General features: G+C 35.1%; 1 long non-coding RNA gene across 4 annotated transcripts; it reads right to left on the bottom strand.

Annotated features, from left to right (window-relative positions):
- Nucleotides 1–597: 597 nt before the first annotated feature.
- Nucleotides 598–4,855, bottom strand: LOC112743672 (uncharacterized). 4 transcript variants are annotated; one of them, XR_011871064.1, is made up of 8 exons: nt 4,358–4,855; nt 4,012–4,188; nt 3,278–3,914; nt 3,027–3,198; nt 1,933–2,094; nt 1,785–1,826; nt 1,082–1,152; nt 598–852 (listed from the first exon to the last, which is right to left on the bottom strand). It is a non-coding gene; the product is annotated as an uncharacterized lncRNA (long non-coding RNA). The 4 variants fall into 4 exon arrangements; XR_003172168.3 differs by lacking the exon at nt 1,785–1,826; XR_003172170.3 differs by lacking the exon at nt 1,785–1,826 and having other exon boundaries at nt 3,027–3,164.
- Nucleotides 4,856–13,665: the final 8,810 nt, after the last annotated feature.

Below are 13,665 nucleotides of genomic sequence, written 5' to 3'. Positions count from 1 at the left end.
AATCAACAATTATTCAATGCATGCATACAAATATCATGAGGACTTTTTCATAGGTTGTAATAGGGCTAGGGTCAAGGTAGGATGCATATGCACTACAAGAAAAATCACTTTTAGCGGCCATTTATTTTGCTTTTAGCGGCAATAAAAATAGCCGCTAATACATTTACCGGCAATTAGACATTAGCCGTCTTATGCTTCGCCGCTAAAAGGTTTTAGTGACAATTATAACATTTGCCGGTAAAGATCTTTTTAATGGACGCAAAAAGTATATAACTATTAGCGGCCATTTTCTTGGCAATTTATATGGCCACCAAAAGTAATCATAAGATTACAATGTTATTCACTTTTAGTGGCCATTACTATTGCCGCCAAAATCCATTTTACTGGCAATTTATATAGCCACTAAAAATAATTTTAAAATTATAATGTTATTCACTTTTAGTTGCCATTATTATTGCCACTAAAATCTTACGACTTTTGTTAGATATATTATACTCGTTTTCTTAGAAGTACCAAACTATCTTTCTTCTAGAATCAAATATATATTTTTTCCAACAATTATTATTATTATGCATAATATAAATATACTGAAATTAATTACTATAAAATGAAATATTTTATTAAACTCAAAATATTAATACACAAATTTCTTTTAAAAAATAATAAATCATGTTACAAATCTAAACAACAAAAAATGCTACAAATTACAAATCTCCACAAGATCTAGATGCTATTCTTTCTCCTATCTTCAACAACCTCTTGTCTATCTCCCAATTTCCACATTTTGCTTTTGCAACTAAGGGTTCCTCCACAGTTGAAAGGGAATTAATTTGAAGAGCGTGACCTTGATCCCTATGCCAAGAAAGAAGATGTGATTAGATGTCATACAAAAAATAGAAATAGAACAAAAATACAGTTGCTCAATAACTAATCTAAATTATTTCTTAACTAGCATTTCTAATGAGGTATTAAATTTGTCCATGTTACAAAGAATGGAAATATATAAAAGATTAACAATATAACAGTGTATAGATCATAATGACACCAAAAAAAAATTCTCCACTGGTCGAGAACTATTTACCACAACAAGATTTTTCATTTCATTAGTGACTTCCCGCAAAAAAATGTCTTTGACGTGTCCCCATGATATCCCTGAAACATACAATTAGCAAAGCATACAATTAATTGATAATTAACAATAATAAAGAGGAATCAAAGAGAAAGCAGAAGATCAATTACTATGCAAGCAGAAGGACTAATGAGGAAAATATATATATATATATATATTAGTGTGAAAGTAGGATCCTAATATTAAAAAGGGACAAAATGACCCCATGACCTTTTCAGGGCTTTAAGTCTCTCCCTATCACATTCCACTAGGAGTTTAACTACCCTATCATGCTGCTTATTCCCCCTCAATATTGATGCAGTATATTTTGACACACTATCCTATACTACCCTGGCCCTTTCTACTCCTTACTTGGACCCCCTTCATTCCCCTCTTTATTTGTTCTTTTATGTACTCTACTAATAGGTGGTGCAACATATGAGGTCCTACCAGATTATGTATACACTTTACTTTGAGATTACTAATTACTTAATCCCAATCCTAAGCACTTTCTTGAACATGCATATAATTATAATTCTTAAAACAGCGAGAATGACAATTAAGAATGTAGTTCAAGATGATTTCCATTTTCTGGATATAAGAGCATACACCGAAAGGCAATCAAAAAAGTGATCTGTTCACTAAATAAATTTTCACCAGGAAATTAGAAGCATACATTCAGGTATACTGTCACAACAATATTAATAATGTCACTATTCTGCAGAAAAGAGATAAGTGTCATCGGCTTATGAGTGATATGCATACCAAGGATAAAGTGAAAAAATAAATTAATAATTATGTATATAGAGAGAGGCTTGTGAAACCTGTAACTGCCTAGAATCGGGTATTCCATGGCACATGCACTCATTAACTGATGTGCACACATTTTTTGGAAATCCACCATAGCCAAGGGGTGAGGGATAAGCACCAGCATCAATTATCATCTGATGCACTGCTTTATCAATTTCATTAGTTGTAACAGACGGCTGACAATATAAACAAAAATAACATCAGATATAGAAAGAAAAGATGTGTACACTACTTTACATAGAGGCATCAGACAGAATGAAAAAAACATATCAAACAAAAATAACATAACTTGCCACTTGAATAATTAAATTAAAATCCAAACAAGGTCAACTAAGTAAAGGTTCTTTTGATCCATAAGATTAAACTCCTATTGTCATTTTAATATTTATTATGAATTTGCTGACATAGTCATGATGCATTAGTAGATCCATCTAATAGCAAGACTAACATAACTTACAAAGTGAACAACTTTTGAAATCATCAGAGAGCCATGTGATGGTGCTTATAAACTCAAGTATCAAAGTGAAACTGCTATGGATCTTACTTAGTCCAGCAAGTTTTTTACTTTATCAGTGGTTAGCTTTAGCAGTCGGTTAAACTTCCATTGTGTTTTCAAATCTCCCTCAAATAATCACCACTAGGGTGCAACAATACCCTGAAGATAGGCCTACAATGGCTTCTGTGATTCTCATGTTAGGAAGTGAGATAGATTTAGTTGAGCCTAAAGATCCCGGCTTCTTTCCCAAGAGGGTTTCTATCAAAGTGAATTCACAGCCACATCAATGTGAAATATCTACAAATGATGAATTAACCAACCTCATTAGATGGCTGGTGAATTCATCAAATTTGCTGTGCAAGTTACATGAAGGCACTTTTGTAAATTTGCAATTGAAGAACTAGTCTTTCAAAAACTGTTTTGGTGCTATAGAGTTTATTAACTGAATATGCATAAAAAGTTAATCATAGAATTTTCTTAAAATGAAGAGAAAATGCATTCTGGCATATGTTGAATTGATGATTATTACAACTACACATTTTACATTCAGATAATTATCAAGAACACATATTAATTAATATTAATAGGGGGTGTGTGTGTGTCTATATATACCTTGCTGAGAAACTGGGAAATCAAAGTTTTCCAGAGATTGACCTGCTGAACTTGTGCCAAATGGCTTCAAATCCTTCAAGTTCTTGTATGCTTGCTGCTTTATATTTCCACCCAACGCAGCCATTCACATGTATAAGTCTTTTCATCAAATTAGGCACTATATAATTATGATCTGATATTGAAACAGTGGCAAGTGTTCTCATTCATACTCATATGAACAAGCCGCAGAAGAGGATATAGAAAATACAAACCTTGCCTTCCGAATTCAAAGACTCTAGGCTGCAAAAATTTTGGCCATCAAATGAAATTGCTACGGGCTCATAAATGGAATTTAAGACAAGGGATGTTGCAAATTTATTGGTTGCTCTGCTGTGGTGGGAAGGACCTCATGCGGTGGATTATCATAATTGAAGAAGGCAGAGAAGTGAATGTGGCCGTCCATCATCAGATTAGGGTACTCAAAAGGATACTTTTGGCTGTTATCTTTTAGGATCAAAATCAAAATCAAACACTTAAACACTTACAATGCATCAAATATCTTGAACCATGCATAGCTGAAGTATCAAAATCAATCATCAAATCATTGTGAGGGAAGTATAAGATTAATCTGCAAAATGTTCACTCCCTTAAGCGCTTCACATCCTAGAGCTCTTAAAAGAAACTGAGATGATGCACTGTCCAAACCAGAAGTGGGTTCATCCAGGATCAGAAGTGAAGGTTCCATAACCATTTCTAATCCGACAATTACATGCTTCCTTTGGCCGCCAGAGATCCCTTTGCTTTTCCAATGTTCCAACCAAGGAATTCCTCACAGACTGAAGCCACAAGAATTCAATAACTCTTTCAAGAACTAGAACTTTTTCTGGTTTTGACAAATCAGCTGATAACCTTTAACATTAACAAAAAAATTCACTTGAATAAGTTCATTTCTAGCACTCAAAAGTAACAACATAGTTCAGTTAGAATGTGCAGAAATATAATGTACCTGCATTGTGCACTAATCCATAGATTCTCTTCTACTCTCAAGTTTCCATGAACTACATCATCTTGTGTCACAAAGCCAATAATTTTCTTGAAGGAGTGGATTGATTCATTCCTTCCATTTATAAGAATCGAACCGCTCGTGAAGCATCCAAAGGCCTTTCCATTAGATAATATTTGGCTGTTATCCCAAAATAAAAAACAAACACTTAAACACTTTGATTTTAGCTTGATCTACCAGATTCATTAGGATCAAGCAAGCAAACATAGCAAAAGTAATAACACAGAGAGAGAATCACATGCTTCTGAATATTCAAACCAAAATAAAAAAATAAACGGAGAAGATCTACCGGCAGCGACGATCTTGTGCGTCTACTTGAAAGAACGGCGGCGGTGCAAGCGGCGGAGGTGTTGTGTTGCGACAAGAGCAACAATGGTGGCTGGAAGACCTTGGCGATGTAGATCTGAGACAAACAACGATGACAGAGATGCAGATCTGAGGTGAATCGAATGCACACAAAGTCCAAGGAGTAGGATGATGAACGACGGCTATCGGCAATGGTTATGGTGGTGGTGATGGTGGTCGGCGATGGCAATGGTTACACGAGTTAACCCAGACAATGGCTACGTGAGTTAACCCAGCCCAGTAGCAAAATCAATCTTTCATTGATGAAGAAAAGAGAGAGCGAGAAAGCGAAGAGAAAAAAGGGATGGAGAGGGTTTGGGGAAGCTTACAGGTGAAAGAGGAAGGCGGCGCTTTGTGTAAGAGTGAAATTTTCTTTACTTTTTCTGTACGTGTTTTCAATTTGATTTACGGATGAGAGAAAAATTGGGAATAAGAGTTTAGCGGCAATAATGGTAATGGCCGCTATAATAAATTAAAAAAATTAAATTAAAAATACAAAAAGATAATAATTTTCTGGTAATAGTAATAATGGCCACTATAATATACAATAATGATGGCCAATATATAATTGCCGCAAAAAAATAACTTAAATTAAGAAATTAGTGGCCATTATGTTATTACCATTAAAAGTTTGTCGCTAAAACATCATTTTTTTTGTGGTGATGGGTAAGTGGAATAGAGTTTGAATCTTTGATTAACCTAAGCTTCCCACCTAACCTATATAACAACCTATAAAATTCTAAACAAACCTAACTACCTATAATACTTTTTCACACACTCATGCATTCTCTTTTCAATTCACATTCCATATGCATTTTTAATTATTACTTTGCTTTGGGACATTTTTGTCCCCTTTTTATTGCATTTTTTTTCATATATTTTTGTTTCTTTTATTTTTTTCTATTTCTTTTTCTACATCTTTTTCACATTTTTTCTCACAACAAAGTACATACAAACGTATCAATGCATATGGTTTTACATACTTAATGCATAAGCACGTACCGAATCTCATGATTTTCAACAAAAATACAAAATATACTTTTACCTCAACTAATGTCCCAAGTTTCCCATACCCAAATGATACACACCCTCACTAGCCTAAGCTAATCAAAGATCCAAATTAAGGGATATTTATTATTTTTCACTTAGGGATAATGATGTGCTAAAATTAAGAACAAAAGAGATTAAATAGGCTCAAAATTGGCTAACAATGGTTGATAAAAGGTAGGCTATTTGGATAAGTGAGCTAAATGAAATGATGGCCTCAATCATATAAATGCATGTATACATAGAATAATAGACATAAAGAATCAAACAAATCAAAGATTACAATCATAGAAAGAGAATAAGACACACAAGAATGAAAATAATTGGTTATAAGATGTAACTACATAATTAGGCTCAAAACTCACATGATTGTGTTCTTAGCTCAAAAATCATGTTCCAAAATAAATTCTTCAAGCAAGTTCAACAAAAAATTTTTTTTTCAAATTGGTAGAGTGCCCTAAAAATAGTTTCTTGGAAAAGAAATCATCACCCTAACCAAGTAGTCCTATCATAAAAAAATGGTAAAATATGTACACATTCTAACTAACATGCAACCTATCATGCAATGCAACAACTAACTACTAACTAATCAAAGAAAATTAAAAATTGGTGTCGAAAGAGGAAATTGTTACCCACAGAGATCGGTCGGACGACCTCCCCACACTTGAAGATTGCACCGTCCTTGGTGCATGCAAAGAAGAGCAATGTGGATGGGTTGCTACAACTGATGAGCTCCTTCAAAAGATTGTGCGGGTGACTTGTTTGTTACCCCATTTTGAAGCTTCTCCTTTCTCTCTTGGTGGCCAACCTAAAAGGAGAGAAAAAGAAAGTGAATTAAGCCTACAGCAAAGATATTAAAGCAAGTAGAACATAGGCGGGGGCTAATACCAAATAAGAGTAGGGTTCTCACTACATGTTAGCTACGCATGTAAGTGAGAGAGCAATATAGGCAAAGGGCATATCAACTAAGACTTGATGCAAGAGTAAAGTCAAAGTATAAGTAAATGCCATGAAGAGCATGTTGAGCATCAAGTTTAAATAAGAAAGAGTGGGTCATGAAAGACAATAGAAGCTCATATCAATGCACAAAGGACGCAAGAATCATCAAAGGTTAAGCATTGATTTAAAAGTTTCATCACCCAACAATATCAAACAAGTCAAGAAGCACCAAAATAATGCAAGAAATTCTCAACAATTGAGTAAGAAAATTCAACACCATTATTAAAATAGAAAACTTAGAAAAGAAAATAAGAACAAACTACAAAAAAAAATTAAAATGCAATGAATGATAATAAGTTAATGCAACATATAAAATAAAATGAAGATAAGAAAAATAAAAAGTGAAATTTTAAAAGGAGAAGAAAGAAAGTAAGAAAGGGAGAAGAGAGAAGAAGAAAGGTAGAAAGAAAGAAGAAGGAGAGAAGAAAAGAAAAGGAAAGACAAAGAAAGGAGAAAGAAGAAAGAAAGGAAGAGAAGAAGGGAAAAGAAAACAGGGCAGAACAGGGGAAGCAGGGCGCGGAGGGCGACGCGTAGGCATCGTCCACGCATACGCGTGGATCGCAGAGAGTACAGGTGACGCGTAAGCGTCACCCACGCATACGCGTGGGTAGCAGTTGTGCTCCCCGCACAGTTCTCGCACAAATTTCGCACAACTCTCTGGTTTTTGTACCAGGAGTCCCAAAATGCCACACGACGCGTGCGCGTCGGCCATGCTTAGGCATGGCGCGCATTTTTTTTTACATATGAAAACAGAAACAGGGTACTCTCCTATTCTACAAGCATTCTAAAACAATCAATATTCAAATTTAACAACTTTTTGGTTTTTGAAAAAAAAAATTTCAAATACAAAGCAAACAAAACTTGCACTTCAAGTAAAATATAATTCAACAACTAACCTACAACTTAAGGCATAAATCTAATCAAACAAACTAGCAACTAAAACACTAAAACAAGAGTATGCAAAGAAGAAAACTACCTACAATGGTAACTCAATTCAATCATTTATATATACAAGAGAATGGAAAGAGTTTATCATGGTGGGGTGTCTCCCACCTAGCACTTTTATTTATTGTCCTTAAGTTGGACTTTTGGGAGGCTCCTTGTCAAGGTGGCTTATGCTTGTATTCATCCTTGAACCTCTAAGAATGTTTGCTCCTCAAACGGTTGTCAAAATTTCCAACCATCTTCACCAAGCTTGGGTGAGGTTCTTCCCAAGATATGAGCTCCCAAAATTGGTCTTCATATTGTGATCCGGGATCCCATATCTTATTTTCACACCCATCTTCTAATTGATCATCATGATTCCAATTGGGAGATAGATGCATAGAATTCTCATTGGGGCCTCCAAACAACTTCCTAGACCCATGTAATTTAGTTCTACACCAACCATTGCTATTCAACTTTGAGTATGCAACCATCATGAACTTAGAGTGATGTTTCCAACCACTACACAACGCTCTCCTACTCTTAAATCTACAAAGAGCTCTAAGTTGACCATCATTTTCAATCAAACCATATTCAAGTGAGAAAGTAAAGCTTAGGGATAAGAATTTTACCCACTTGAATGTTGTGTAGGATAGTGACTTAGGAAGGGGTATCTCCAATAGTTTTGCAAGTGTCATTCCCTTATGCTCTTCCTCGACTACCTCCACCTCTTTGCAAGCTTCTTCAATTTCAACCTCTTCCTCTTGGTAGCTCTCTTCCAATTCAATCTCTTCTTCATTGCTTACCAAGGGCATGGGAGGTTGTGTATCTTCTTTTTTTATCTCAATTTCATGTCCAATGGAGGAGGATTCAATTTTAGATAAAAATTCCTCAATGATTGAATCCATCTCTTGATCAACCTCTTCAAAGTCTTCCACCATGATGTGCTTTGGAGGTTGCGCACCCTCCTCAACATCAATGTCAAGCTTCTTGGAAGAGGCCTCTCTAATTCTACATTCCCATGGACTTTCAACATCTTCTAAATCTTTAACCACTCCTTCCATTTCAATCATCTCTACCCTCTCCTCTTGTTGCACTCCTTACTTCAGCTCATCTTCTTCACCTTGAAGCACCAAACTCACTCCCTCACTATGCTCCTTGATTGCTTCTCCACATTCAACAATGGGAGTACCTTGATCGTATGAGCTTAGGCGGGAAGAGACCATGTTGCGAACGGCTTCCGCCACAGTGACAAGCACAACTTCTATCTTCTTGAACTCCTTTTGTGTCTCTTCTTGCCTTTGGAGGTAAGAGTTAATATCTCTTTGTTGTGCTAGCTTGAAGGCATGGAGAGACTCATCCATTGGAGGTAGTGGTGGAAGAGAGGGTTCATTGTTTGGGGGAAAGGGTTCATAATTGGAAGGTGGTTCATCTTGATAAGGGTATGGAGATGGTGTATATGGAGGTGGTTCTTGGGAGTAATTGTGTTGGAATGGTGGTGGTTCCATGTATGGTTCATATGGCTTATAAGGTGGTTGGTATGGTGGATAAGGATTAGGGTCATAATGAGGTATTTGGTGGTAGGGGACTTGTGAGTAAGGTGGTTCAAAATTATGTTGAGAAGGTGGTTCATAGGCATATGGTGGTGGTTGTTAACAACTACAATAAGGATCACCACATCCATTAGATTGATATGCATTAGGAGTGGAATTATACCTATAAGAGACCAGAGGAGGTTGTTACCAAGAAGGTTGATCAATCCTTTGAGGCTCCTCCCATCTTTGATTGTTCCATCCTTGATGCAGGTTGTCATGGTAGCTCCCATTTCCTACAACATAATTTGAGCCAAACTCATAGCCAAAAGGATGAGAATTCATAGTGAAAGGGTAAACAAAAACAAAAGCTAACAAGAAACAAAGAAAGCAAAGTTCTAAAACTAACAACAACTAACAAAGAAGCAAAAGGAAAACATATTTACAATATCAACATATATACAATAGCCAATAACATAACACCATTGCAATTCCCCGGCAACGGCGCCAAAAATTTGAAAGAGCAAAACCGTCGACTAAGAATTTTCTTCTCGGTTAGAGGAAATAACTTCGTTGCAAGTATAGTTCTCAACCGACAAGCAATGCTCAAATAAAATTTAATATGATTGTCACTATTTCAACCCCAATAAAATAACTGAGAGTATTAATCCCGGGTCGTTCTCTGATGAACGGATAATTTATACGCTTTTTGGCATTATTTTTTAGTATGTTTTTAGTAGGATCTAGTTACTTTTAGGGATATTTTTATTAGTTTTTATGTTAAATTCACATTTTTGGACTTTACTATGAGTTTGTGTGCTTTTCTGTGATTTCATGTATTTTCTGGCTGAAATTGAGGGACTTGAGCAAAAATCATATTCATAGGTAGAAGAAGGACTGCTGATGCTATTGGATTTTGACCTCCCTGCACTCAAAGTGGATTTTCTGGAGCTACAAAACTCCAAATGGCGCGCTCTCAATGGCGTTGGAAAGTAGACATCCAGGGCTTTCCAGCAATATATAATAGTTCATACTTTGGTCGAGTTTAGAAGACGCAAAAGGGCGTTGAACGCCAGTTCTACGCTGCAGTCTAGAGTTAAACGCCAGAAACACGTCACAAATCAGGGTTGAACGCTAGAAACACGTTACAAACTGGCGTTCAACTCCAAGAATGACCTCTCCACGTGTAAACTTCAAGCTCAGCCTAAGCACACACCAAGTGGGCCCCGGAAGTGGATTTATGCATCAATTACTTACTTCTGTAAACCCTAGTAGCTAGTTTAGTATAAATAGGACTTTTTACTATTGTATTTAGATCTTCGGATCATCTTGGGATGTTTAGTTCTTAGATCATGGGGTCTGGCCATTCGTCCATGCCTGAACCTATCACTTATGTATTTTCAACGGTAGAGTTTCTACACACCATAGATTAAGGTGTGGAGCTCTGCTGTTCCTCAAAGATTAATGCAAAATACTACTGTCTTTCTATTCAATTCAACTTATTCCGCTTCTAAGATATCCATTCGCACTTCAACATGAATGTGGTGATCGTGACAGTCATCATCATTCCCTATGAACACGTGCCTGACAACCACTTCCATTCTACCTTAGATTGAATGAGTATCTCTTGGATTCCTTAATCAGAATCTTCGTGGTATAAGTTAGAACCCATGGATGGCCATTCCTGAGATCCGAAAAGTCTAAACCTTGTCTGTGGTATTCCGAGTAGGATCTGGGAAGGGATGGCTGTGACGAGCTTCAAACTCGCGAGTGCTGGGCGTAGTGACAGACACAAAAGGATCAATGGATCCTACTCCAGTATGATCGAGAACCGACAGCTGATTAGCCATGCAGTGACAGCGCATTGGACCATTTTCACTGAGAGGACAGGATGTAGCCATTGACAATGGTGATGCCTAACATACAGCTTGCCATGGAAAGGAGTAGGATTGATTGGATGAAGATAGCAGGAAAGCAGAGGTTCAGAGGGACGAAAGCATCTCTATACGCTTATCTGAAATTCTCACCAATGAATTACATAGGTATCTCTATCCTAGTTATATTTTACTTATCTTCTATCTATCACTTTATAAAACCATCTGAATCCGCCTGACTGAGATTTACAAGGTGACCATAGCTTGCTTCAAGCAGACAATCTCCGTGGGATCGACCCTTACTCACGTAAGGTTTTATTACTTGGACGACCCAGTGCCCTTGCTGGTTAGTTGTATCGAAGTTGTGACAAATTATGAATTAAGATTAGAGCACCAAGTTTTTGGAGCCATTACCAGGGATCACAATTTTGTGCACCAAGTTTTTGGCGCCGTTGCTGGGGATTGCTCGAGTTTGGACAACTGACGGTTCATCTTGTTGCTCAGATTAGGTAATTTTCTTTTTGTTTTATTTTCAAAAAAAATTGTTTTCAAAATCTTTCAAAAATATTTTCCCTTTGTTTTCGAAATTTATTTCAGAATTTTTAAGAATGAATTCTAGAGTTTCATGAAGCATGTTGAAGCCTGACTGGCTGTAAAGCCATGTCTAAATTCATTTGGACTGAGGCTTCCAAGTCATCATTACAAGAGCAAGCTAGTTGTTGCTAATCAAATTTGTTATTGTATGACTGATTTGTATCTTCTAAAGCTTGGCTGGCTATTAAGCCATGTCTAACCCTTGGATTGGAGATTTAGGCTAACATTGAAAGATTCCTGGAATTCTTATTAAAAATTTTTTGAATTTCTTATTTTCTTTTTCCTATATGTTTTTCGAAAGATATATACAAAAATCCAAAAAAATTAATAAAATCATAAAAAATCAAAAAAAATATTTTGTGTTTCTTGTTTGAGCCTTGAGTCAATTTGTAAGTTTGGTGTCAATTGCATTTTTTCAAAAAAAAAATTTTGCATTTTTCGAAAACTCATGCATTCATAGTGTTCTTCATGATCTTCAAGTTGTTCTTGATAAATCTTCTTGATTGATCTTCATATTATATTGTTTTGTGTTGTATGGTGTTTTTCATATGCATCCTTGAATTCTTAGTGTCTAAGCATTAAAGATTTCTAAGTTTGGTGTCTTGCATGTTTTCTTTGCATCAAAAATTTTTCAAAAAAATGTTCTTGATGTTCATCATAATCTTCAAAGTGTTCTTGGTGTTCATCTTATCATTCATAGCATTCTTGCATGCACTTATTGTTTTAATCTAAAATTTTCATGCATTGAGTCTTTTTCATGTTTTTCTCTCTCTTCATTAAAAATTCAAAAATAAAAAAAAATATCTTCCCCTTTTTCTTCTCATAAATTCAAAAATTTGAGTTGACTTTTTTAAAACTTTTTAAAATTTAGTTGTTTCTTATGAGTCAAATCAAATTTTCAATTTAAAAATCTTATCTTTTTCAAAATCTTTTTCAAAAATTAAATTTTTTTCATTTTTCTTATTTATTTTCGAAAATTCTAAAAATATTTTTCAAAAATCTTTTTCTTAATTTTATATCATATTTTCAAAAATATCATCAACAATTAATGTTTTGATTCAAAAATTTCAAGTTTGTTACTTACTTGTTAAGAAAGATTCAAACTTTAAGTTCTAGAATCATATCTTGTGATTTCTTGTGAATCAAGTCATTAATTGTGATTTTAAAAATCAAATCTTTTTCAAAACTAATTTCAATCATATCTTTTCAAAAATATCTTTTTATCTTATCTTTTTCAAAATCATATCTTTTTAATCATACCTTTTCATATCATATCTTTTTCAAATATCTTTTCTAACTTCTTATCTTCTTATCTTTTAAAAATTGATTTTCAAAATTTATTTCAACTAACTAATTAACTTTTTGTTTATTTCTTATCTCTTTCAAAACTACCTAACTAACTATCCCTCTCTAATTTTCGAAAATACCTCCCTCTTTTTCAAAAATTCTTTTTAATTAATTAATTGTTTTTAATTTTAATTTTAATTTTATCTTAATTTTCGAAAATCATTAACTCTTTTTCCAAATTTATTTTTCGGAATTCCCTCTCTCCCATCTCCTTCTATTTATTTATTCATCTACTAACACTTCTTTTCATCTCAAATCACTGCTCTTATCCTCACCCTTGTGTTTAGATTATCCATTCTTCTTCACTCTTATTCCCTCTCCTCTTCTACTAACAACAAGGGAACCTCTATACTGTGGTAAAAAGGATCCCTATTATTATTTTCTATTCCCTTCTTTTTCATATGAGCAGGAGCAAGGACAAGAACATTCTTGTTGAAGCAGACCCTGAACCTGAAAGGACTCTGAAGAGGAAACTGAGAGAAGCTAAAATACAACAATCCAGAGACAACCTTACAGAAATTTTTGAAAAAGAAGAGGAGATGGCAGCCGAAAATAATAATAATGCAAGGAGGATGCTTGGTGACTTTACTGCACCTAATTCCAATTTACATGGAAGAAGCATCTCCATCCCTACCATTGGAGCAAACAATTTTGAGCTTAAGCCTCAATTAGTTTCTCTGATGCAACAAAACTGCAAGTTTCATGGACTTCCATCTGAAGATCCTTTTCAGTTCTTAATTGAATTCTTGCAGATATGTGATACTGTTAAGACTAATGGAGTAGATCCTGAAGTCTACAGGCTCATGCTTTTCCCTTTTGCTATAAGAGACAGAGCTAGAGTATGGTTGGACTCTCAACCTAAGGATAGCCTGAACTCTTGGGATAAGCTGGTCACGGCTTTCTTAGCCAAGTTCTTCCCTCCTCAAAAGCTTAGT

The sequence above is a fragment of the Arachis hypogaea genome, chromosome 14 (genome assembly GCF_003086295.3).
Source record: "Arachis hypogaea cultivar Tifrunner chromosome 14, arahy.Tifrunner.gnm2.J5K5, whole genome shotgun sequence".
Classification (NCBI taxonomy): domain Eukaryota; kingdom Viridiplantae; phylum Streptophyta; class Magnoliopsida; order Fabales; family Fabaceae; genus Arachis; species Arachis hypogaea.
This window is presented reverse-complemented; position numbering and strand designations above follow the sequence as displayed.